The sequence below is a fragment of the Lathamus discolor genome, chromosome 12 (assembly GCF_037157495.1).
Source record: "Lathamus discolor isolate bLatDis1 chromosome 12, bLatDis1.hap1, whole genome shotgun sequence".
NCBI classification, from domain to species: Eukaryota; Metazoa; Chordata; class Aves; order Psittaciformes; family Psittacidae; genus Lathamus; species Lathamus discolor.
The window spans coordinates 7,340,972-7,368,166 of record NC_088895.1 but is presented as its reverse complement, the minus strand read 5'-3'; the positions used below and the strand labels follow the sequence as shown (position 1 = coordinate 7,368,166).

General features: G+C 42.1%; 1 protein-coding gene across 2 annotated transcripts in view; it reads right to left on the bottom strand.

Annotated features, from left to right (window-relative positions):
• Positions 1 to 27,195, bottom strand: part of ZDHHC8 (zinc finger DHHC-type palmitoyltransferase 8) — a 117,875-nt gene that overhangs the window by 27,612 nt on the left and 63,068 nt on the right. The window lies entirely within an intron of this gene.

Here is a 27,195-nt window from a genome sequence, read left to right as displayed (position 1 = left end):
ACTGAGAGGAACTGACAATAAAGGGTAAAGGAGAAAAAGTAAGAAACTCTCAAAAGAGGATGGAGAAATGCCTATTAGCTATAGGAAAATTGTTCTAACTGCAAAGAAGAACACTTCTGCCAGCAGAGGAGGGCAGGACCAAGGCAGAAAATAGCCTGTCTTACAGGCAACTTCACCCAATAAAAAGCAGCGTTTATTCACTCAGCCATTTACAGCCTCTCTAAACACAAGACCAAACCTACTTCTCTGTTCTGCACAAGAGGGTTTAAGTCTTATAGGGTTGTTGAAGGGAAAAATCTGATCAATCTCATGAATCTTGCAAATATAAATAAGGAAACACATGGGACAAAGAATCTCTTTGAATAGAGTAAGACCCCTGACTGAGCAGCTCAGATTTTCACCTGCATTGCCAGCCAGGGCCTCCTCCAAGCTGCTAAGCAGAAAGCGATTCAGCAGCAATACCCTGCTGCCATTAGCATAAATCGTACATTAGCTTACAGATTCTGGATTGTATTTTGCCTGAAGTACATCTACAGTTGATTCCGGTTGTTTGCCAGGCTGAAGCCTGCAGGGAGAAAGCAAAAACAACAACAAACAAGCAGCCTTCTCCCAAATCTAATTTGTGCTTGTTTTGCTCACAATATGCTGTTTTGAACAGCTGAGAATGGTGTTACTGACCTTGAAGAGACACTGTTAAATACGCTCTTGTGGCCAGCATTAGAAGGGCACTGCATTTTCTCCTCCCATTTCTTTGTGAGCAGGCAGGAAGAGATTGTTTTCTGCTCCCCTCCTCTTCACAGCCAGGCTTTTAACATTGCACTGCTGCAAACTGCTTTTAAAAGGGCCTTTCCTTGCATGTGCTTCAATCAGCCTGGCCTGGAGCGAGTAAAAGATGGACAAATGCTACCCAGGGTGACTGAACTGTAAAGCCAAGAGCGACATATGTCTGTGGCTGTTGCCAAGCCTCCAGGCTGACTAGAGGAGAAGGAAAAACTAAATCTTCTCACTTGAGTAAGGATGCTTTGCTATAGCCCACAGAGGGGGAGCAGAAGCATGGGGCTTCTCCTGGAAATGGTCTTAGCATGGAAAGTCCCAGGAAATTAACACCTATGAGTAGAATAAGAAATGGCTGGGAGTTCAGTGGAGGGGAGATTCATTTCTCTGCGTTTCTCTTGCATTTGGGATCTCATCCATGGTGGTCATGGTGCTGGGGTAAGGGAGCAGGTCTTGTAGAAGAGTATGCTGATAGAGATGAACTAGCTCAGACAGACCCGTCTTGACTCCATAAGGTACCCTAAGGCCCTTACGTCTCTCAGGAGGTGGAATTTCAATGTGCAGCAAGGTCATGCTGACTTGCTGCCATGCTCAGTTTTCCTTAAAGCAGCTGCTGACGACTGAAAACCAATGCAAGGCAGAAGTTTCTCACTTGCCATGAAATGTGCTACAATGACCTTGCCAAGCAGGTTGCAAGGCCTGTCACTAACAACAGTTTCTGCCAGCTCCTTTGGAGGAAGGCAAAGTCAGTCCTGAAATAAGCAGCTACAGAATGAATTCAACCCAGGGAAGGGTTCTTCCCTCTAAATTATAGTGAATGGGCATGACTGGCTTAATTTCTTCCCATGAAGAAACTGCCTACACAGAGAAAGATTATGAAGTTACCCACTGCTTGTCAAGAAGGGGGGGAGAGATTTCCTTGGCAGTAAAGTAAGTTGGCAAATCAAGGGACAGGAAACCCTTTCTTTACAGATAACTAGTTACTCAGAACAAGATTCTGATGCGAGAGACTGTCTCAGATGATTAATGTAAGCATTTGTTAACGTTCTCATTTGTGATTTACCTTGTCATGTTCCCAACAAATACATCAAAATACTTTGAAAAACTTTAGCCATAAACTAAACTGAACAGCTCATTTAATGGGTAAATAGTGGATCTGAAAATACTGCACAGAAGTTGAAATAAAGGATAGAGTGAGTCATTGTACATATTAGCCAGAAGGACTGTTCACAGTCCTTCCATTTTTAATTCCCAGAATCTTTATGCAGCATCACAGATTACATAAAATTAGATGGGACAAAAGGGGCCTCATTTGTAAATCAGACTGACCAATAAAACCAGATGTGGAGATCAAGCCCTGGCTTGTAACTGTAAAAAGGTCTGAAAAAGAACATAAAATTTCTACTAGGATTCTCAAAAGATGATGCATCCTCCCTTTCTCCCCTGATGCACACATCATTTTAGGCAAAGTAAGAGAAATTCTAATCCAAGTCTGGCAGGTTGCTTTATCACTAATCCATCGTGCAAAAGCCTGGCTTCCGACCCACTGCACTCTCTGCCTGGAGAAGGACGCTGCAGAAATGCCTGAGGAGGAGGTGTAGTGAGTTTCTTTTCACTTTGTGCACTTCCAGCAGCTATATGCCAACCTATGGGACAATTCTAGCTGAACTTTCTTTTTCTAACAGAAGTTGTTAAGAATCTAGATAAACAAAACATGGATTCAAAGCTTTCTTGGGTTGGTGAACCCAAAACTTCAAAAGGCTACAGTCTGGTGTCTTTAGCTCATCTCAGAGTGGAATTATATACCACAAAGGATTCCACAAATTCTATAGGGCCATATAAATTAAGTAGAGCTAACAGCAGTGTATAGTCCCCTAATGGAGCACTACCATCAGATTTTCCTGACAGAAAAACTAAACCCCAAGATTTCTGATGTGCACTAGCAGCAAAACCACAATGTCCTAACCCAGAGCTTTTCATTACAGCTTAATTATTGTCAAAGAAAGCTGCACCCTTTGTGTTTGCTGGAGCATCTGCAGAATCACAGTCACTGTGGAGGTCGAAGGCAATATCCTTGGACCACTGCAAAGTTAAGTGATGGAACACAGCACCAGCTGTGCTATGACTTGCTTTTTTGCATAAGCACCTACACATGCCTCACATGCGTATCTACAGCTCCGAAAACTCTCTGTTCCCCATGGCCATTAGTCCTCAATGCACAATCAAGTTCAAGGTAGATGTGAAAATAAATGTACAATGGGTGCTCTATTACAAGTTAGTGTGGATCCCTCACTTGAACCAGGAGACCTGAAGGATAATATTGCTACTGTACCAGCCATGCTACATCAGGAGTTGCTCAGGGAAAGAACTGCTCATCACTGGTTCTGTTTACTGTAGAAACTGAGAGCCAGCACACGCCACAGTGGCACAGTAGGGATAATTATGGATCTCAAGTTCTTCTGAACGAAGCACACAATTACACAGGCAGCATTTTCCTCCTAATTATACTTCTCTAGCACAGAGTGATTCTGCTCATAACTCAGAGGAGAGTAATTCAGGGTGACAGATTTAATCTCATTTATCCTATTTGCTTTTGAAACTCTATCCTAATAAAATGTAAAGTTAAAAAGATTAACAAATAGGATCATACAACTTGCAAGGTGTCAGATAGACTTACGCATGATCAGCTGTGTTCCTCTGCTAAATTAAACAACAAATAATCCTTTCTGCTTTTTTGGTTGGTGCTTTGTAGCAGACATGTTTGTGTCTTATTCACTCTAAAATTAAGTAATTGAATAGGACAGTTTTCTTGAATCCTGCTCTAAATTAAGATCTGGTGTTTTTCATTAAAACCTTACACATGCTTAGAGAGGCAGTAGGCCATTGAGGATGGAGCCTGGAATTTCAAGAACCAGGCTTTAGTCTTGGCTCTGACATTGGCTTGCAGAGTGGCTAAAAGCCATTTGCTCCCTCCTTCCATGCCAGTCAGGCCTTTTGCAAATGCGACATGACCTGCTGACAGACCATCTTCCCCACTGGAGGACTGAGAAGGTATCACCTTTGATTTTGCAAATCTCAAAGCATCTCTGTTAGGGGCAGGCTGGTGGCTCTGGTGTTTGATCTCCTGGAGCCCAGCTCCAGGCACTCCCTACCCATTCCTGAACTGGGCAGGTGTGAGGCACACTCCTCCTGCTGATGGGCTGTAGTGTGAGGATGCCTCTATGATTTACCCAGTAAACAAGGCTGGTGGTTCACTTTACACTCTGCTTGGAGCACACTAAGTATGTGCATACAGGGTGCCTCAGAATCCCTTGAGTCCAGAGACGAGAGGCAGAGCATGGAGCAGGAGGCTACAACCCTTCTCTTTCTAACAGAAAGACAGTGAAATCAGCTTGTGTAGTGCGCAGAGAAGATGTGGAAACCTCAAAGATTACAGACAGGCACCCAAACTTCGGACAGTTATCCACACCCAATCAGAAGACCTTGAGGATTGACTATTTGGCTGCCCAGCTGCTCCCAATACATGATCTGAAACTACCACATCTTTCCCCCAGTCTCAAATAGATAGCGGATAAGCAACACAACAATTTGTTTCTTCACAAATCACAAGGCATGGGTTTATAACACAGAAGAGAAAGCATCTCTTAACTAGAATGAACCTCTTCCACCGTTAGAGTGGTAACACAGTTATATGAAGTAGCTGATTCAATGCATACATGTAGAAGCAGCTCAGTGGCGTAGGAACTAATGAGGTAAGAGGAGTCAATAAGCAAACTGGTACTAATATCACTAAAAACATTCAAACTGTGTCCATTAGCCTGTAGCAGCCTGTCCTGGTTTGATTCCTCTCCAAGAGTTTCTAGCCAAACGTAGACTGTTTGGAACATGTACCAATTTCTGCAGTGTAAGACTCATGTAAACCATTTCTAATCATCACCAGATCTGACCAAAGATTTAACTTTTCTAACGTTAACCAAATATCCAGGAACCATGGGAGCCGGACCCAGTGTCCTGGGCTGCCTGAAAGCTGCCAGAGTTGTACCTTGAGAGGCACAACAGTCTGGAAGGCTGAGACAGTATGTCAGATGAGACACAGGTACACACAGAGGTGAAAGTCCTCCTAACCCTGCACTGCACCAGCAGGACCATAAATGAAAGAGCTATCCACTGACTGATTCCCAACACCCACAGTTTAGAAGAACTTGAAGTTAGATGTAAGCCAGTATGTACACAGGACAGAGAAGGTGCAAGACAGCATTTTGAAGGCTGTACACCACCCAGTCTGCAGCACGGAGCAAAGAAGGGCAGAGCTTAGTGTTTAGTAATGAAAATCCAACACATTTCTCACATATCCCAGTTTGGGTGAGATTTTTCCGTTTATATGCTCTTTCCTACCCTGAAATCACAGAAAAATACCTTCCTGGAATAGTAACAGAAGAAGAAAAAAACCCCAGTCCTTTTCCATTTCTTGTCACTACCAAAGATAGCTTGGAGATTATTGTACATCTAAAAATATTTTCCAAGGTGGTAAGACATTTCTAGGTTTAACAAGGCATCACTGGGAACAGTCAGGAGAGAATGTATCTGAGTGTCATAACCAACGTGAAACAGGATGTCTATTTGTGATGATAGCAGGAGGTTCAGGATAGGCAGGTCCTTTGCTCAGTTCTGCCAGATCAGATTTTGATAAATGAACTAATTTTTGCACCATATCTTACTCACTGGAAAGATTTCAGTTAATATATTGTTGCCATAGCACTACACCCTCACTGTGAGTTCAGCAGTTGTACTGATAGAAAGTGGTATCAAAGTATAGGATAACAAATCCAAATGTTACATAAAAATAGGAAAAGGAGAAGTAAATACTGGAGAATTTACTACTAAAAATCAGAAAATGATAACAGCTGATTGCCACTTGGAACGGGTCATGCTGGTAATAAGTACAAGATACCAAAATAGCTACCCTGAGTTTCCAGGTAATTATCCATCACAGGAGGCAAAACATCAGCCTAAACCTCACCACCAAAACCCTCGTGAATTTCATGGGCCTCTTTGTAACTGAAATATAGCTGAACACTAGAGATAGAAGTTCAGATCCATCACCTGCTTAACTGTTTAATTATTCACAAGAAATGTGCTAGGCTGAAATTCACTCAGGTTTAACAAGAGCTGACAGGGTTTCAGTGAACTTTCCATTACACCCTGGACTCCATCCAAAGGCTAGTGGTTCATGTCTGGCAACACATGGATCAGAAGAACTAAATCAATTCAGAAGTCGTCTTGAGATATAATGGTTCTTGGTGAAAAGCCTTATCTGAGCTATACATCACCCCCAAAGTAAAATGCATTCTACCCTTTCCACAAAGCTGCTTGAAAGCTCTGGAGGATGTTCTCTTCCTCCCTTTTTAAACAGTCTCTGCTGTTCACAGTACCTGTGAAAAGACACCATTGTTATCTGAATTGATGTGGGAGAAATATAGAGAGGGAATAAGAATACCAATAGCCAATTCCGAGTGAGACAACCACAGGGGTAAACATATCCATCATCATTCTCAAGTTTAGAAGCCATCCAGCCATCCCAGACCTATTGCACAGGCACAGATAAACCCTGCAGCCAGTGGGCAGGACACACTCTTCTGAGCTACGCACACAATGTGACTTTACATCACGTGCACAGTGAGGAGACAGGACTCAACGCACAGTGCTTTGCAGAGATGCACTCTGCATTCTCAGTACCTCCTGGGAGCCCAGAAACCTGGTAGAGCACCTATAAAACTAGCAAAGGCATCAGTTACTGCCAGGATCTGCATTCGATGCTCACAGTAGCAGGGCTGGGCTCATTTGCAAATACAGATTAAACCAGCAAAATCCTTCTCTACACAGTGCTTTGAAATTCGTGCTGTCCTCCAGTGAATTAAGGACCTACCCAGAGTCAGTTATCACTACCTGGAATATACAAAAGCCCAGAACAGACTTTTTGTTTGGGTACACTTGTAAAGAAATATGCTGAAATGGTGTACCATCACTTGAAATGCCCAGCTTTTTATCTGTACCTCAAACTGAAGGCCTTCATTGCACACTGATTCTAGGGTATCTACAGGCTGGATTTCAGAGTACACAGGAACATATTAGGAGAAGGATAATGTTCATATCAAATTGAGACATCAAAGTGAAGGTCTTCACAGCACTTCAAGTGTCTAATGGGCAAGCAGAGTCACCCTGAGCAGCAGTATACCCTCTGTGGCCTCACAGAAAGGAGTCAGTTGTCAATGCACAGGCAAATCAGAGGGACTCTGAGCACAGATATACAGAGGGAGCACTCAGATCCAGAACAAACCCCTTTATGTGAAGGTCCCTGATTTGCTTTCTCAGCCCTGGACTCTGCAAAGCTTAAAATGCCATGCAAGCTGGAATAGGCATGGACAAGTGTAACCTAGGGCTTCTGAAACATGCACCAACCATTCTGAGCAGCGGGAACTGAACCCCACCTTTTGCAGCACCTAAAAAGACAGCTGAGTGTATGGGTGGTCTTTGGGTCACAACAGAAGGACAGTAAGGAGGCCCCTGCAAAATAACCACAGTGCAAGAGACATGAGTTGCCCTGTCACACTGAAAGTTTTAAATCCATTTGGTTAGGAAAAGAAGGAAATGCTGCCCAGTAACATTCCTTTGCAGTTCTGTCTGCATATGGCTGGCCACCAGCATCACTGTACTGCAACAGCTCAATGACTTCCAGCCTGTTCCAAAATTCACATAAGGGAATTCTCAAGCCACAGAAACCTTGCTAAATGGGAAATCAGAGAATTACCTCTAAAAAATGCTGTATGAACCCATAACACATAACACAGGCAAGTTCTCAGTGCATGTGCCTGCACTGCCCTCAGTCTGTGCTCCTGCATGCACCGCTTCCAGCAATAATCACAGCCCAGCTGCTCAGCATGGTGTCCAGCAAGGTCGAAAGATACTTCACAGTGTTTGAAGGGGACACATACGCTACACAAGCTGAGTTTGTCTGAGCATTTTTGAAGACAGCACATGGAATGCAAACTTGTGCTTCTAAATTGTAAGCATCAGAATTATTAGATTAATGCCACATCTACTGTAGCTAAAAAGAGCCACGCTCTCGAATCCACCAGAGTCCCATTTCCTTCCGTGATGAAAAACACAGTTTATTTGGGTTTTATACCACTAGTGACTCTCATATCTTTCAGACCTCTCAGCAATCTGTAACTAAAGTTTTTGTTGGATTGATAAAATTGCACTTGCCAGATCCCATGCCTCTCTGATGGAAGAAATGCACAGGATAGCTCCTCCCTGACTGAGGATGTTCTCCAGTGTTTTCCCTATTGTCCTCATCCTTGTCAACAGACAGCACGAATCCACCAACAATGCAGAAAGGCGAGGCAGGCTGCTCCTACAGAACTGTTTTTCAATTAAGTTCAAATTATCAGCAGCTTAATTCAGATGCACTTGAGGTGATCCCAGCTACTGGCACAGAAGGATTTGTACAGACTTTGCTTACTGTATTCCCCAACCACATACTGACAAAACACCTAGTACACATTCAGTGTTTGAATTCATGAGATAGTGGCGCAGTGGAAGCAAAGGATCCCCTTGTAAGTATGCTGTGATGAGAGAAACAGGGAAAGTAATATTATGAGATAAAGAAGGGGTGGTGACATCAGTGATAAGATACAGTCTATATTACCCTTGTTGAAAAGTTAATTTGACTTTTTAGACGTTGCTTTTCCACATGAGCCCAGTAGAAAGAAATTAAATTTCACAAGAAATATCATCCCTTTACAGTGACTGGAGAAATTACCTAACTAAAAGGCAGCATCTATTAGTTTAAAGCATGTGCCACTTAAATTAACAATGAGCCAATATGCATAAGACTCATTCAATATGAGCTTTGAACTCTGTGATGATGTCCTCAGGGGAGTAGCAAAGAATGGGGTAAAATAATGTGCTTTCCAAGGTGGAGGGCAAAAGAAGAAAAGCAGAAGACACTAGCAGAGAGAGCCCAGGTGTCTGAGCTTGCCCTGGACAGCCTAGGTGCCAGGTCTGCATCAGAGAGCAAGCTGCCTTGTTAAAGGCTCTGCATTGGAAAGAGCTTCAGGGTCTGCCTGGGGTAGTGGACACTAGCAGGGAATATCTTACTGGAAGACCTTATGTCTCTGGCACGTGTGCCACTTGCTTCATGAACCAGCAGTGAGATGCTAGCCAGCCCTGTCAGGGATGTTGCATGGCCTGAGCTGGAAAGACACAAGGACCATCGAGCTGCAGGCAAGGTCTGACACTGCCACCACAGTTCAGGCATTTGGGGAGGGCACTCAACCCAATATCCATCCAGTGCTGATACACCTATCAGCGGCTCTTCTCAGTTCTGGGGCAGCTAGAGAGACTTGTCCAAAGGAGGGGAAGGAAAATACAGTGAGAGTGTAACAGCAGTTACATTTCTTCCATGACTTGAGAGAGCTGTTCAGGAAATCTACAACCAGTTAAGACCAGGGGTTCCTGCAGACTTGTCTGGATCATGTACTGCCTTGGAATCTGGAAACTACACCTGTCAGTGGCCTGAATAACACATTTCAGAGCTGCTACACAAGTTCTTTTTTCTATGCAATAGCTGTTATGTAGGGAAAGGAAGGCAGTCCTAATCTGGACTCTTGTTGGAAGATTTCTAGACACATATGCAGCAAAACTAATGCAGTTATTACAAGGTGGAAACCTTGGAATATGTATGAACTGGAAAGATTAGGGACTTCATATTTTACAGAAGAGAAGAACAAAACAAAGAGATAGAGGTACCTCGATTGCAAACAGATATAGAAGATAGGGTAGAATGTGTAAACAATCTCATATAGCAAGTACTGGAGCAAGTATATAGTAATAAAACAAAAGCCTCTCTTAGAATCCCATATTTAGTTTCCCTCTGGAATATGCTCCAATGGAGTTTTATGGAAACATGAACTGGGAGCATGACATTTACATACCTTATTCTCACTACACTGGAAAAGAACATTTGCATAGCTGGGCTAAGAAGGCCCTGATATAGTAATGTATTTAAAGTGGAGGGGGAAAAAAAAAATCAAAGTTACTTTAGCTGATATTTAAAAAAAGAAAAATGTGAAACCTGTTTCAGCCTATAAACCAAACTTTGCATTTGGGAAGGACACGGCCCTGTGGCCACCTGCTCTGGGACATTTCACCCCTTCTCAAGCCACCAGCTCGTACCAGCCACCTCTCGAGACAGGACATCACAGAAGAATCATCTGATTCAGCTGGCTTTGGCAACACCTTTGTTTTTGACCTAACTACATGGCCAAGGCAACAAAACAGAACAGGACACATCATCATCCAGTCCAGCACCCCGCTATCACAGACCCATGGGCACCACCTCGCTCAGCCATGCACTGTTCGCTGTTCAAACCAAGCAACACTTTATACACCAGGTCTTTTCTTTGCAGGATGGATGCCAGCAACAGCAGGGCAGAACTGGGGTCCTCCCAAACTAGCTCACAGCCCGTTTCTGCTGGAAGACTGGAGGTGTTACGGGCACAAGGAGACAGCAGAAAAATCCTCGTTTCTTCCAGCAGAGGGTAGTGGGTTACACAAGCCAGCAAGGAAATGCAAGCAAGATGTATGCAGTTCAAAACAAAACCAAAGGTGCAATAATTACACAAAAAGACACTGCTTAGCCCAGTGGAAATGTTACAAACCTAGATTACTCCTGTATTTGCCTTCATCAAATTAAAAAACACATCAAACTTCAGCTTGTTCTCATTATCTCCACCCTTCCCCAGCAATATCACCATCTTCATTCCCCTTTCTAGTTTTGGGAAGAAACACCCCCAAGCAGCAGCAGGGTCAGAACAACCTTTTTTCTGACTCTATACTGGAAATCTGTCTTCTCTTTCCCTCTATGGAGCTATTTTGTTTTCCTTGAGTCTCCCATAGAAATCACTGAATAGCTTTCAGGCTCTGTTTCCTCTTTTCTCCCTCCCATTGTCCTGGTGCTAAATTAAATGACTGAGCAGCAATATACACATCTTCATGCAGCAGAGGCACATGGTACTATTGCTGCTTTTAATTTTGATGTGGGGCTACACAAAGGCATTCTCAGGTGCCTCAATGGGTCTCACAGCCCATGGGCAGATCTGCAGATAGATGTCTCTGGCTCAGAGGCAAAGCTGACACATGCGGGAGATTCATGGCTCTTCCCTCCCGTACACTCTCTCAAGAGATACCAAAAGGAGCCGCTACAGTAGAGGCACAGCCACAGCCTTGTCAAACTATTAAATTACTGTGACCCCCTGGCTTAGCTTAAGCATTTGCAATTTTAACAGCACAACCCAAGCCCAAGTCCCAAGCCTCCCCTGCCTGAACATCTCTGACTGTAGCATCCGCTCGGCATCTAACAGGATTAGGGCAGGCTTCTGGAAGCAGCTTCTCCTGCAAGTAAAATCTTATTACAGGAGCTTTCAAACCCAAAATTGCTTTTGGGGAGCCATAAAAACCTAAAACAATCCACAGTGACTGTCACATTAACAGCAATTTTTTTTATTTAAATGATGAAACATAGCATCTCATCTTAAGCCTAAATGTTTCTGCCAGGTTGGACAAAATATAAAGGAAAGTCTTCCAATATTTGTTTTGGTGCACAGGTATTCAATTCAGGTTGACAGAAAACAAAATTACTTTGCTTAGAAAACATCCTAGGAGAAGACAGCATCTTAATTACAGAGACAGGGAAATGGGATTCAGCCTGCTATACAGATTTGTTTCTTGCCGATTCCACTCTAAAGTGCACCACAGCAGGGATCTCGCCAGCAGCCATGGAAGTGTCCTTGCTTTACTTGTGTATTATCTGCTCTACCCTAAACCCATCATTTTTTAAGACAAAGGAGTAGCTTGCTTGCTCACATACTGCAGTGGACCTAGGGTAGCTGGTTTCCCTACTAATAGCTCAGTACTCACTAAAAGGCCTTGTGAACTGGGGGCGTGTAAGAACCACAGTCATCAGAAAAGTTACAGTTATGCTCTGGGCCTGATGAACTAAATACCTCCCAACTCTGTTGCCGTAATTCAGGAACATGAGCCAGGATTAAAGTTACCTGAGATGCATTAACAAAGCTTAATACACTCCAGAGTCAAAATAGGACAATTAGCAGCTCCTGTACCAAAACAGATGACTATGGAAATGGCGTATGTGTCACCATCTGCTAACGATATGCAACAGGCAAACCAATTCGGGGGGAAAAAAAAAAAGGAAAGAAACCATTTCTTGATGAAACGTGTTCCCATTTCCAAGAATCAAAGTGAATATTCAGCTTAAGCATTACACTTTCCAGATTCCCAGCTGGGAGCAGAATGAGAAGCGTCAAACATCTTATGATTTAACTGTTGAGAAATTTCCAGGCCAAACTTTCAAGAAGAGGTTTGGATACAGATCTGAACTGTGGGATGTTTTGTCTATGGAGTTCTCCCATTGCTTCCAATAGCAATAGTTAGCATTAGTATGTGTACTTTTAAAGTACCAAGTTGCTCCTGAACTTTGCTGACAACCATAATTCATGCCTTTTTTTTCCCTTAATCTAATTTAAAGGGTAGGGACCATTATCATTCTGCTCTTCAGAAGAATCTGACCATTTACCTCTTGCTGAACAGCTGTCAGAGTGTAATGAAAATAATTTACTGTTCCATTTTTCTGAAAGAACCCCTTATCCCTCCTGCCCTTCCTCCCTCAAATATTTCCTGAAAACCATATGCCACAAGCAAACTAGTTTTGGCTTATACCAGCAAACATCTCGAACTCTGGGATACCTTACTTGCCTTTACATTCCTTTCCAACAGCAGTCTACCATCATGGTGAGGGGAAGTGTGAAGCTGTACATCCCAGAAGAACAGCCACAGAGACATAAGCAAAACTGTGCTTTGGTCTCCTTTGATTTGAGGGAATAAATAACAACAACAATAAAAATAATATCCCAGTCACTACAGTCCTTTTCTAAAGCTGTTTTAAAGATATGCTAGATAACACAAACAGCTCCAATCTTCCTGGTCTCATATATACCTCTCAAAATCGTTGGTAGGTATTTGGTTTTAACACGCCTACTGGAAAATCCAAGCACAGAGCTACAATTTATATCCTCAAGAAAACTTCGAAGGAAACTCAGAACTTCTCAAAATGCTGAACATTGTGCATGACTCCAAGGGGCAGTAACATGGTAAAAATGAACCATATTCTGGAAAGTTAAATCCCTGAAGTGCCATTTGGTGAATACGAAAAGGAATTTCTTTTTCAGAGCCCAAAAGGTCATTTTTTTCTTCACATCTTAATTCCAGCATGCACATTTGAATCCTATAAAAATATTTTTTCACTCACTCACTGGACTAAAAGAAGTTCCTTTTTTACTTACCTGAAGTACAGTCAAGTAGCAAGAGACCTGGTCAAGGGTTATTTTTTTCACCAGTTTGCCTCTATATTCCACAGTTGAGCAATTCTTTTACTCTGGGACCACCTCACTTTTAACATCAACTGCCCTCCCTCAGCAGTGTTGGGAGGTTTTCCGTTTAAAAGACTACAACAATATGTCAAAAAAAATTAATTGAAAGTGTTTTAGCCAGTCTCAGGTCTCAAGTTCACCAGCTAGGGATAGACAGATTTACTCCAAGAATGGCTGAAATCAGTGATTATCAGCAACAGACTAGTAAATCCGTAAATCAAGAGATTTACACTGCTGCAGGTCAGGCATGGAGATGCAGATGTGGAGTGAGGCCCACCCTCTTCATCTTGTATCACAGCAGCTCTCCCAAAGCTTCTCACTTGTGATGTTATACCTCATTTTCTGACACGATTACAGGCTTCTCTCCATACACTGCAGTTAAGAAAAGTGCCTTTTACATTGTTCCTCAGGCATGTGTGACACTCAATTTATCAGCTCTTCAACATCTGCTGTTTCACATTAAACATACGTATCAGCAGGGGTTTATATTTTTTACAGTACTGGATCAATCAAGTAATTGACACATTAACAATTCTGTTTGCTTTTCATGGTGCTTTGCTTTGGGTTTTTGTAATTAAACAAAAGACTGTTTAATTGCTGCTTTTTCCCTCAAAATGAAGCACTGCCCATATAGGCACTTTAACTCTGTATCTGCTTTCTAAAGGATCGTGTTCTCTCTTCTCCCTCCCCATGACAGCTCAAGGCAAACCACAGTCCCTAGGACATCTGGAGGTTGTGGTCTGTGAATCCCTTCCAGCCACGAACAAAAGCAATCATCTTTGCTGAATTAATAAATACTTGAGACTTGTTAGTATTTCTGAATTGCAAAACCCTGTGCTTGCAAAGGCTATACAGAAAACAGCTGTCCTTCAAAAGGTTATTAGAAAGGAAAGCAAAAGCTCCATGTTGTCTGAACTGCAAGATGAGAAAATGCATCTGCCTTGTGTCTTCAGTAATTGATACACAGCAGGTCCATTAGTATTGCTTGCTTCTCTTGGATTCACATCACCATGGCTTAGTTTTCCAGGGACTTTTTGTGAAAGTTGAGGAGAAAAAAAAAAGACTAGAGATAATGATATGTATATGGTAAAGACACAGTGAACACAGCCAGCAAGAAAATGCAAGTATCCTCATTCTGAATGGTGAGAGATGCAAAGACACAGAACCCTACCTTTAACTGCAAACATTTTACATTATTCACAGTTTCTGCCAGCAAGACAGGAAGGGGTTAAAGTGAATCCAGACCATCTTAATAGACCTAGAAGAAGCAAAGTCTGTCCAAAGAGTGTGCTCCCGTGGAGCCTGTGTACCACTCCTCTCTCTGGGGTGAGGGCCAGTACAGCATCTGTGTAGTTAAATCACTGGAACAAAGCTGTGCCCCTCTTAAAAGTCACTGTGGGTGTGCACTTCTGGCAGAAAGGCTGCCTGGGCAGCAGAGGGGAGGAGCAGGCGAGAGGAGCAGATTCACTTTCTGCCAGGATTCTGTTTCCTACGTGTATGACTCGACTCTGAACGCTCGCCTTCACAAACATTGAATTATTCGAATTACATATAATCTCATGTTGCTCGTTTACGATAGCGCAACTAGTGACAAAGAAAAGAACTTTAAAGTGCTCGGCTCCCTTCAAACAGGAAGAAGACCTGTGGTGAGAGGCTGCAGAATGCATGACTTGTTTTTCCACCACCCCATGATGCACACATACCACACGGAGTTCAGGAAACTCCAGCGAAACTCTGCACACAGGCTCTGAGCAGTCATCTGCAAGAGAGTTTAATCTCCAGCTCCCCCTCCCCTGGGTCAGGAGTACAAATCACAAAAAGCAGAACCTCTCTGGAACATCTCTCTTGCAAATTGTTACAATTTCACATCTGTCTTCAGCTTGGATGGCTTTGCCAGGTCCATAGGGGATGATTTACAGCATTCGTTTTGGATTAAGGGTTCCTGAACTGTGACTCAGGAGACAGAGTAAATACTCTGCAGCTGCCTCACAGAGCCATGTTAAATGGCGAAAGTGCCTGTCCCATGGGGCTCTGCCAGTGAGTCCTGAATGAGTCTGAATCCAGCAGCTACAACCTAATCTAAAATTTTGGGAATCGATTAGCCTGTTGAGTTGATTTGCACACTGGTACAAATGGGCCAGATCTGCTGGGTAGCCCGATTGCAGAGAACATGGGTTGTCCAGGCATCTTTTTTAACTAGTCAAGTTGTTGGCTGAAAAAGCCAACATAGTTTTCTCTATTAGTGAAATCTATTTTTGTCATTTGGTTTTGTGTTGGAAGCTACTTCTAACACCACACCTTGCTTTGTGTGCGAACAACATTACAGTAACTGTCAAGCCAAACACAACTGTTTGTAACTGCAGTGTGACTGCACTGAAGTTAGCAAAGGCAAACAGGCAAAACAAGAACTTCATCCTCTGGATCATGGAATCATAGAATCATAGAATGGTTAGGGTTGGAAAGGACCTGGAGATCATCTAGTTCCAACCCCCCTGCCATGGGCAGGGACACCTCACACTAAACCATCCAACACAAGGCTTCATCCAACCTGGCCTTGAACACTGCCAGGGATGGAGCACTCACAGCCTCCCTGGGCAACCCATTCCAGTGCCTCACCACCCTAACAGGAAAGAATTTCCTCCTTATATCCAATCTAAACTTCCCCTGCTTAACTTTGAACCCGTTACCCCTTGTCCTGTCACTACAGTCCCTGATGAAGAGTCCCTCCCCAGCATCCCTATAGGCCCCCTTCAGGTACTGGAAGGCTGCTATGAAGTCTCCACGCAGCTTTCTCTTCTTCAGGCTGAACAGCCCCAACTTTCTCAGCCTGTCTTCATACGGGAGGTGCTCCAGTCCCCTGATCATCCTCGTGGCCCTCCTCTGGACTTGTTCCAGCAGTTCCATGTTCTTTTTATGTTGAGGACACCAGAACTGCACACAATGCTCCAGGTGAGGTCTCACAAGAGCAGAGTAGAGGGGCAGGATCACCTCCTTTGAGCTGCTGGTCACACTCCTTTTGATGCAGCCCAGGATACATTTGGCTTTCTGGGCTGCGAGCGCACACTGAAGCCAGCTCATGTTCATTTTCTCATCGACCAGCACCCCCAAGTCCTTCTCTGCAGGGCCGCTCTGAATCTCTTCTTTGCCCAGTCTGTAGCTGTGCCTGGGATTGCTCTTCAGCAAGAACACATTCATTTGCTCATTATTTTTCTGGCAGCTTCTGAATTTTGGGGATTTCTGGATTTCACAGTAGGCACAAAGTCCTTTTTCTAGTAAACAGGAAAGGCATGTTTTACATTTGTCTTTTCTGACACTATTTTCCATATATTCAGTCAAAGGCAACCATACAGCACCATAACAACATCGTAGTTCACCTTCCCTTCCATTTCCAGTTTCCACACTGTCACATTTTAGTCAAAGAGTTGTTGCTAAGCTGTCTCCAGTGCTCCATGAACTTTCCCATATCATATCCTTCACAAGTGGGGGCTAGACTGCAAGAGTCACCTTGAAAGGTTTTGCTCCTTGAGCATCCCCTTTCTGCAGCATGGGTACACCCTTACAGGTGGTGCTGCCAGCCAGTACAGGGTAATTAACTGCAGTCTGGTAGAAAAATTGCATTAGCATAGCCCAGCCTCACATTGATCTACCAGAGCAAATCTGCAATGCAGATGCAGAAGCCTATTTAGCCAGTTCACTTAAGTATTTTAGGTTCAGTAACTGAAGCAACTCTACTAGTTTGCTGCTCAGTATCTTCCACACTGTGGAAGATTCTTCAAAATCTACCATAATTCTTGGTCACTGGGTGGTCTGCACATAGAAGCACTGCTATTTTGAAACAGTGAAAGCGGTCGTGCCTGCAGTGTTTGCAGACTTCTGAGATACAACACAGGAACTAAGTAAGCATAAAGAAACACAGAGCTGTTTGTATTATAACCATTTAGTGCTACCTCATCTGCCATCGTGGCTGAAAGAGGAAAAGGGTTCAAGTGAGGATACATGCTCAGTGTCAGTTACTCTCTCTATAATGTGCCTGAAAACTCCAGCTCTTCAGAGCTTTTGCGACCTAAACCAATTGCTGCAACTCCACTATGTGAGGCTCCAGGACCATTTTATATTTATATTTAAGTCAAATCACAACATTTGCAACATGGACTCTGAAATTCATCGATAACGTAAAACAGACTAATAGGGCAACATTTCTACCTAAGCAGAAGGCAGTTTTTCCTCTGGATGAGTGCATCCCTTCCTTCTGAATATAGATATGACCAGAATGGGATTGTAGTGCCAAGTGCAGGGAATCAAAAAGCTTACCTGCCAGCACAGCTGGAATTGAGCACCAGCTGGAGCCAGCTTCTACCCTGCTAAAAAGGAAGATAATAGCCTCAAATCTGTGCCTTCTAGAGAAGATGGCCAGCAATAGTGTCACCAACATCTTACTATACAAGATGGCCCCTTCTACAGAACAGCACACAGAAAGGAAAGTGTGACTTTTACAGATCTTCCTACAACATCCAACTGCACCAAGGACTGAACTAGTTAAATCGCTGCTCCATGCCAGCTGATGAATTCTGTTCAGAAACTAAGTAAGCAGTTTGGAAAAGGTTTGATTAGAGCTGCCTGGGGGCTTGGCAGGCAACTTCTGTGACCCAATTATACTGCTGATCAGAAGCCTCTTCCCAGCAGATGGTGGGATGGTGCATGAGAAAAGACAGTGAAATTTCAGGGGAAAGCTCTCCACAGAAATACTCTGTAGTTCACTGTCTCCAACTTTCATTACCATCACCATGCAGCATCGTAACTTTTTTGGGCTCTTGTCTACCAAGAACACTAAAGCTTCCTCATGCAGTTCCTCTCACTTTTGCTTTGAACTTGTTTCCTTCATTGGAATATTTCTGAAACTCTGACTGATTGTGCATACTATGAACATGTCAGGAACACTCCCTGTGCTGGACTATTTGAAAATTGTTCACTTTTGACAAGAAGGAAGGCTCCGGAAGAAGCTCCTGATGGAGCAGAAGTGGTGATGTTAAAGTCCTCCAGCCATGAAAGACAAAAATAATTTAGTTGGATCATCAAGTAGATGCTTGGAACATGTCAAGGCCAGATCAAACCAGCCAATTGTTGCTGTTATCTACTTAATCTTCTGTTGTGTGGAAAAGGGAGTTAGGAAATTCTTTTCAGCCAATGCGAGTGTCTGAGCCAATGCCCAAGGCAAATTATGCTCTAAACAATAAGGCATTTTGTCTAACTCTGTAATAAATACTGAATTTGCACAGACAGCTGTTTGGTTGCAGCCTCCTCTTGCAATTTCCAGTCAATAATTCATATTTACATAAATGCATAACCCTACCTCATCCCCCCACCCTCAAGTCTCATCCCCTTCAGAAAGCAGGCATGAGGTAGGAAATGAGGACTTTTAATCCTTGAAACAAAAAATTAGGCCACTTCCTTGAGAGCTGCCACATGGTGTCTGTTTAAAAAAGTGACATTCAACAGAGGCACAATAGCACACAAGATCCATTTGTGGATTTTTACTTTCAAGTTATTGAAATCTTTTCACAAGAATATCAGTCATAGAACAGTTTCATTGCAGAAACTGTTTCATTGATCTTTTGGCAGCTATATTATTCATACAGTAGATTAACTGATTTTTGTTAGCCCTACCTATTGATTATGAAAAGCTAATAAAATGCAACTCTGGCTGGAAATTGTACATCCAAATCTGCACATTTATACTGAAGACACCAGTGAACTGAGTCAAATCCACAAACAGAAGTCTTAAAGGGACATTACCCTGGAGGTACACTTATCTTCCTATATGTTCAGTAAAGTTATATGATCTGTCTTTGGCAGCACAGAACATAAGGAGCATGATATTCATAGATTACAAGATACACTGTAGAAAGACAGAAGTATATTAAGTTTTACAATATTTAATAACCCTCAAAATGCAGGGTTCTGGAAGCTCATATATGATAATTTGCCAAGCACAGAGTTATCATTCTTCCACTCACACCAAACTCTGCTAAATTTCCATTCCAAGACCACTGAAGCTCCCTGAATGAGCACGAAGGGGCACGGATGGTTGCAGACAGGAGCAGACAGACTAAGCCTGCCTTTTTCTGCACCACAAGCACTCCTGCCTATGCCCACATGTCTGCATGATGGCATAGCACACTAGGGGTGCTCACCCAGTCACTGCTGAACATTCTGAGGATAAAAAAGTTTTGAATCTAGTATCATCCCTCTGAAAAAATGAAAAAGGTTATTTTTTCCTATATGATCTAAAGCAAGGCACAACCTCTTGCAGTCATTATGTTCAGCAGGATGAGTGCAAATCTTTAACTTGATCCTTTTAGAACCTAACTTGCATATGGCCACTCTAAGGCTAAAATAAATACATCCTAATATAACCACAGACCATTAATGGTTTGGATCTATAGCTCGAAAACTCGGGTATTTGATGTGCTATTGAAACTGTAGATGCTTGAAATGTGCAAGATAAAAAAGAATGTGAGCCCCAATATGGCTCTTATACCCAGGTGCATCTGGCTTCCTCTTCCCTAATTCTACACTAGGCACATGGCTCATTCATTGACAAGTGTGTTTTTCTAGTTTGGTTTCCTGGGAGTCTCTACCGGCTGCACATCAAGCCAAATGTTCATTTTGCTATCGACATAGCCAGGAGGCTGAGAGACGCTAGCCAACCCTTGTTCAACTAGTGTTACTGCTTTACAACATGTCATGCTTGGTAGTATTGAAAGGAAAAGCCAATAAAGGAAAAAATTAATCTTGTGATTAGACACAACAGTTTGGATTGCTGGCTGCTGACACTGGCACCATGCCACCCTCTCTGAGGACAGAATAGAACCTGTCTGCTGTCTTCACCAACAAAAGGATTTCTACAAAATATGGGTCTCTTGCTACGAATGATCAATAACGAGCAGCTTGGCAAGGAGACCTGGCCAGTCATCAATTACAGCTTTGTTCTATCCCAACTTAAAGCTGGTATTGTCCAGTTCCAGACTGAGATGATCCAAGTCCTGCTCTTACAGAATTTCTGCATACCAAGTAAGTTACAGCTAAATTCACAATATACAGAATTTGTAGCAAATTTGTAAGAGAATGAAAGTTTGAAAATTTATTTCTAAGGTATTTGCATGTGTCAATGCAGAGTACAGAATGTTTTAAAATCTGAATCCTCGGGGCTTGCTAAGCACCTGCTCCCTCAAAAACAGGCTTATGTACCATTGAAAGATTTGTGCTGATCCTTTGGAAAGGGATTAATTCCTTTTCAACTCTGACTATTTGCATAGGATACTGTGTTAGTTATGCCAAAGTCCTCTTTGATACTTGCACTCATGCATAAACTGTAGGTTTTGTGATCAGTTATACAATGTTCACTTTAATACTGGCAAATGTTAAGTCTGATTTAAACTCTGCTTAGAAGGTATCCCTTAGGGAAATGCAGATATGCAAATGTACTTAGTGAAAACAAGCAAGCTCATAAGCATGATCAAATCAGAATACACTTTTGAATGACTTATCATCATCATTGTGTTAGAGGAGTGACAGAAACTCCATATCATAAACAGCAGGCTCTGGCCTCTATGTTACTTGCAAATGGAATCCCCCATTTTCCTGTCCTGCTCTCCCTCTTTTCACACATTCTTTAGCTGACCACAAAATCTCATCACTTTATACATGCAGTATTTTCTTAACGTTTAACAGCAATAAGCACTGGACAGTCCTTCTTGGTCCAAAAAATTATGATCTATGGCAAATCATGTGAATGACCAATATAACACCATCACCACCAACACCATCAACAAGACCTTCACACAAAAACACTTTAAACATGAAGAAATCCAAGCCCAGGACACTAATGCCTCTGATTTCTTATTTCAGTATGTTTGCTAATGTTACAGTATACCCACTAGTTTTGGCAGCATTAAGGCCTCTCAGTCTCAGCGTGATGAATGATGCTTCTTATAAAATAGCTTTCTAAAAATCAGTTCCATCCAGCAGCTGTATATGGCTGTCTCCCAAGAAGTGCGATGACGTATCTGCTTCCCAGTAATAAATGGTAAAGATACGACTGCTTTCAAAACCCCCCACTATCTTTATGGAAACCTCTCCATTTGTATGTTTCATTACTTTCAGCTATTCCTAAATTGCACCAAAGGGGACACTGGGACGTCTTACTAAGAGGGTTGTGAAGACATAAATACTGTGATAAGAAGAAACCTTTGACCAAACCTTTGATGGTGAATAGCAAAATAACAGTTTCTAGAATCAATTTCTCAAGCTTTGATGGTTGTGGTAGACAAAAATGGTTCCGAGACATAAACCACAATCTGAAATGGAGTACAACCTGTTTGTTCGTATGCTTTGCCTGCTGAAATAACCTTAAGAAACTGTTCTTCAGCTCACCAAGCAAGAAAAACCATGTGTTGATAGAAAAGTCATGCTACCTAATGCTGTGAATCTATGAAAGTGATAAATAGCCCTAATGTTGATGCAGCTGGTGAGAAGATGCTGTCAGATCATTAAGGTGATTTGTCAATGTTCAAAGATGTTGAATTTTCTATCTTCCTCCCTCAGGCTCCTTGCACATGCACATGTCCTCCAAAGCTATCTTTCATTACAGCCTGAAAAATTGTATTTTTCCTCCTTTCCTTCCCATTCACCTTAAAAATCTGACAACTTTCCAGAGACGATTTTCAGCTCAATCTCTCCTTTCTCAGAGAGACTGGCTTTGTGCATAAGCATTTCTTATCAAGTTTAGGCTAACACATTGGACTGTGATTATCATGTTCAGTGTTCTTAGGAAATTCTTTGCTGCTGCAGGAGCTGAGTGCAGCCATCCTACATGTGTTTCTTTTTTCTCCCTCTTGTGATTACAGACAATAAATAATGCTTATGTATGCTTTTTACAGAGCTGCTGATTGGTATGAGATTAATTCTAAAACCTATTTTATCAGATTAGTCTGATTAACTTGGGATTTCAGATCTGTTCTGCAAGACATATTAAAAATCTCTCTCATCTCAAACACATCATAACAGACAAACAAGGGTCCTACTAAAACCCAGAAGTGGTCACTAAGACCATGACAAACAGAAATAGTAAAAGCACAAAGAAGCACCAGGAAAGCTCCTCCAGCAATGACCAATGTGCCTATGACTTTGTTAAGTAGCACTACAAGATACCATTAAGGTTTTTTACTTACGTAAGCAATTCTACTTAGACCAAAATGACTGTGCATACAAGTAACCTACCAGGGATGTTTTCAGCTATTAGAGTTCATGGTCTAACCCCATAGATACAGGTAAGAAGGTAACTGGAGCATTCGCCACGTTGTACACAGGGTGAATGTTCTTCTGACTTAATCATAATGCTTGAACTGAAATATCTCACAGGAGACAAGAGGAATAGACGTAAAGATTATAGTGTGAGAAACGATCTTCAAAAACACAGTACAGAGAAAGTGGGTTTCACACTTGTGCAACTAGGATAATTTCTATTGGAAAAATCCATTCCTGCTGTACACTAATGCTCTGCATACAGTGAACATAACCCCGAACAAAGTGATATCAACTAAGCCACATAGAAAAGCAGATACCTTTATGTTCTTAAGCAAAGCTACCTTTTGACCTGCTAAAGCAAGGGTGGAGACACAGCAATCTCATTTTTGTCTCAAGAATCTGCCCTCCTGTATTTCAGCAGCAGCTCTGCACTGCACTGATCTTACTTTGCAAATGCTTCACAACATGGACTGGCTGGGCCTCAGGACAGCTGAAAACAACTCCAGTGGAAACTGCCTTTGTGTGCTTGACACCTCCTTTTCAGGCCAACTGTCATCTTACTATTAACAATGCAATGGCAGTTCTACTGTGGAACATTCCTCATAAATATGGATTTGCAAAACTGAAATGCCTAGGTAATGAAGACAGCTGAGACACAACCCCACATATTTAAGACTGGTTGCAAAATGTGACCAGACTGACAGCACGCAACTCTTCTTAACATCTTTATAAAACTCAAATATGAGAAATATGCATTTAAACAACACAGCAAAGGACAAAAGTAGCATTAGAAGACTCAAATGAATCCAAGTCGTAGATACGTAAATGCAGTATTTTATTATTGCACTATATTTTAAGGCTGCATGAGTAATTGTACATATATTCTGTGATTGTACTAAGCCATTGTGACAACTACGACTTTATTGTGGCAACAAAATGCCAAGAAATCCCTTAAGATTAAGCAGTAATTTCTGACACTGCAATCCTGCAGCTATCTCCACAAGCAAATAAATGAAAATGCTGCATAGCCTCCTGCTACATTCTGGAGAGCTGTGTCAGGCAATGCAGCGTGCCCAGGAAAAACATTGAAGATGTATAGCCAGTGACTGACAACTTCAATCAGCAATAACATACTCACTGCTACTTCCTGAAGTGGTTCAGGTAGGCTTGCAAGAGAAATGCTACACTGTATTCCCCCGAAGATGTGAAAATTATCTTCCAAAAAGATTATAATCTTCCTGAAAAGGAAACCTGTATTTTTCATGGGGAAAAAAAATGCAGTTGTGGAAGAAACCAGGCTGGTTTGCACTTTCTATGACAACCCTTCCGGCCACCCCCACCAAATACAGAGAAACTGGGCTGTGCTGCATCAAGCATGGCAGCAGCCACCAAGAATATCCCAAAGGAGAGATACTCAGCTGAGTCCAGTCAGGCACCCAGATTGTTGCTATCACCTACTTGCTTGGCTGAAGAGCAGGAAGCCTTTCAACTGGCTAAGACATGACAGTGTTGGCATACAAGAAAGCCCTGGGAAGGGAACAGAAAGGATGTAGATGATTCCCAGGGAGTAAAGGCCAACAAAGAGCAGTTAAAACTAACAGCCTTGCATTAAGTGTGTAAATGAAGAGTAAGTGAAAACAGAGGGAGATATTGAATATAGAAGAAAGAGAAGGAAGGAGAAAGTACAAAGGATAGAAAGGAAAACACGAGTAAAGGAGGTGCCAGAGTGTTGTAAGAAAACAGTAAGTCCCTTTTCCATGGTGCTATAGTAATGGCATTCTGAAGACAGGAGGAGTGATTTTTATTCCAGCAATGGCTTAAACGGAGACAATTTTTCCACCTTCATTCCCGCTAGTGTGATTCTTGCTCCATCAGCCCACAGTAAAAATCACTGCCTCACAAGGACTACTGACAACCGAGCCTGTCCTTTGAATCAAGCACGGTGCTGAACATGGGAGGGCTTGGCATCACACAAGACCGGCCACTGAGAGCTGATAGGAAGAAATCTAGTACATCCTTGAGCTCAAAGCTACCAAGTATACTTCTAGAGTAAAGCTACCAGCATTTCAGTGGTCAAGGTCAGAATCACAGATGGGTCTCTGAATCATCAATATAGTCTTTCGCTCTTACGGGTCATTCATACAAAAAAAGATAACAGGTAGTTGGAAATTTGGGCTTTTCTCTTTTTTTTTTTTTTTTTTTTTTTGGTGGGGATGTGTTTGTGTTTGTGCCTGGTTTTGGCTCTTTGTCCAGCTATAGTTGACAGCTACACTATGTCATTCCTGAGCTGCAACACACAGAAATGCAGCCTGTATGCAGCATCTGTCTGACAGCCTCTTCCTCAGGTTTTTCAGACAGCTACTGTGCCCACCAAAGGGCATGCTATGCAGGAAGCTGACACACAGGAACTGATTTTAACACATTATTCATGATTTTGTCTGTTTTCATCATGGTTTTCTATTACAAGCAAAATCATTTTCTTAAACTATTAAAGGACCTGGCATCAAATAAAGCAGAGACTCGAATTCCTGCCTGGAGGGTCTATGCTACAGCATTTATAGACTTAATCAAAAGGCAAAGTTTGCTGACAGACAGCCAGACTTCTAAACTTCATTTGCTCAGGCTGTATCAGAAGCATCCAGCACTAACGCAATTGTAGCAAACCTAGCAATCATTTGTCCTGCTTGACAAAGGTCACCAGACATCAGCTTGAATCTCCCACTAAAGCCAGTTTACTGAATTCTGCTTTCAGTGGCAGAACAAGAAACTTACTTCACATTGAGCTGGGCCTCACTTTTTATACCAAGCAGTCAGGAACATTATGCCTTTCGTATACTCTGCAATTTTAAATTTGCAGGGTATAATCCTGAAAACCAGGATTGAATTTAATATGCTTTGAATTCACATAATCTCATTACAGGATGAGATGATTCTAGACAGACTACGCACAAGTTAAATGTACTCAGAAGCCCAGTATGTGACAACTATGCACATACTTTAGCAATTCTGCCTGGAAAGGAGGGTCTGTATAATTTTACCCAAAGAACCTTTTGATTTTAGTCTTAGTCAAAATCCAGGCAGCAAATTCTGAACACTGAAGGAGCCTGCCTCTTAATGGCAACTCCCGTTAAAACTATCAGATTTTATTCTGGGGCACAAAAAAGATAAATGGTTTTTAAGAACCTTAAACCAGCTTCTTATTATAGCAAGGTATCAACTTGCATTTCCCTTGCAGTATGATGTGCAAGGTAACAGCAAGTTCATACCTTGTCTAATTCCACAGGTGCTGAGGTATGTGGCTGGTGTGTCTAGTTTATACACGGACATTTCCAGCTTTCAAAGGGGAAAATGTGATTAAAGTACAAGATTGTCTGCCAAATTCCTCAAACAATTACAGATGTTTCTTACATCTCTGACCTAAGAGAGCTGACTGCTGAAACCCAGACTTATTCAAACCACTACAATTTCCTCTACAAGCCATTTGTCTAGAGTAAAAGGACGAGAGGAGATCTAGATTTATGAACCATGACACAAACTTATAAATCTTTGCTCTTAGTTTACAATTTAAAAAAACATTTAAGTATGGAGTTTGTCAGCTGAAGTAGCTTTTGGTCCTTTAATCATGTGTTACCGTTTAATGGAGCAGAAGCAGCACTTGTGTCTCCCTGCCTTAATCCATGCGTACTGGTTTTGTTCAATGCCAGTATCTGCAGCAAGAAAGCATGTAACCAAATTTGCAGAATACTGGAAATGAAGCTAACTCCACAGCAGGGAACAGTCCAGAGGAGGTGCCTTTTCCTCCCAGCCTTAATGCCTTTCAAGCCTGTAGGGTTCCCTCCACTCCAGAAGGCATTGCTGCTGGCACACCAACCATCATCACTCCTCCAACCTCATAGAAAGAGGTTGCCTGGCAAGGCAGGAGCAGAATGGTTATTTAGAATCCACCTGTCCAACACACAGGGTCTTCAGCGTGTATCAGTGTCACCCAGAACAGAAGATGGGGTCTGGTTTTTCAGTTTGTCTTGAGAGGCGTGAAGCAACCCCAAAGCCGCTCTAATGTTCAGTTTCTTATTCTGGATCAAGCTGGAGAAAAATTACTGTTGCTTGACAGTTGCAAGATAAAAAACATATCCTTAGCTTCATGTAATTTACCAAATTTTTATCCCATTTTGGGTGACTCCTCTGAACATATAATTTTCAATCTCTGTCAAATGAATTTTTCAGCTATTTTCTTTAAAACAAGCAAAACACTTCTTGCTCAATTAAATCCCAGTAACTTATCTTTGTGATATGAATGGTGATGATGTTTTGGGGCTAAAATTTGGTAGGGTGTTGCCACTGACATTTCTTCAACCCAAAACTTTTAATCATGTATTATCCCAATTTTTTAAATAGCTTTAGCTGGTTCAAAACACCATTTTTTCAGTGAATGAGCTATTCAAAAATCCTAATCAGGGACCCATTTTACTAGGAGCTGTATAAACACAGCTGCTAGGAAGGGTCTGGTACAGATTGTAACATAATGGTTTGAACTCTGTTTGAAGAAGAACCTCACAGTGGCAACTTAAACACGCCAAACGTGCTTCTGTGACGCCAAAATGTGATC